The sequence below is a fragment of the Bison bison genome, unplaced genomic scaffold (assembly GCF_000754665.1).
Source record: "Bison bison bison isolate TAMUID 2011002044 unplaced genomic scaffold, Bison_UMD1.0 scf7180017864379, whole genome shotgun sequence".
Classification (NCBI taxonomy): Eukaryota; Metazoa; Chordata; class Mammalia; order Artiodactyla; family Bovidae; genus Bison; species Bison bison.
The window spans coordinates 7,383,188-7,383,822 of NW_011494951.1; positions in this window are offsets into that span (position 1 = coordinate 7,383,188).

Sequence of the window (635 nt, forward strand, 5' to 3'; positions counted from 1 at the left end):
TTCGCAGTGGGAGGCCACGAGGGTCTCTCAGACGCCAGTGGCCGTGGCTGGATTCACCTGCTGTCTCTGGGCCAGGGTTTCCAGTCCTTTAACCCGAGTGTTTGTACCCGGTTCTCTTCGAGGCCGATGCTAAGTTGCGCGGGCTGACGCGCAGGGGAAGGGCGCCGCGCAGGACTGCCTCGTTGGAGCCAGATCCAGGCAGCCTGAACCTGGGAATTACCCCCCTGTCCCCGTCCGCAGGCTCTGGAGGTCACTCCACGCGACGGAGGCACCCTGGGCATCAAGCGACGGGCCACTTGCCAGCCAGCAGCCCCTGGCTCCTGGGTTCCTAAGTCATCCTCATTCAGGCCCCACAAGGATTTTTCACGCACGTGGTCCAGGTGTATCATCAGACCATTACTATAGGCCGAGGAAGTTTCATATTTAAGCAATTGCTGCCCTCCAACAATGTGCCAGGATCGCAGCTTATTGTTTAATCTACATTTCCCTGAGGGTGGAAAACATTATTATCCCTGTTTTACAGATAAGGAAACTGAGACTCATGGAGTGAGTTTAAATGACTTCACCATCACTAAGCAGTTAAGTCAAGATTCAGATCTGACTTTGTAATGCCAACCCAGTTGGGTTTTCTATTC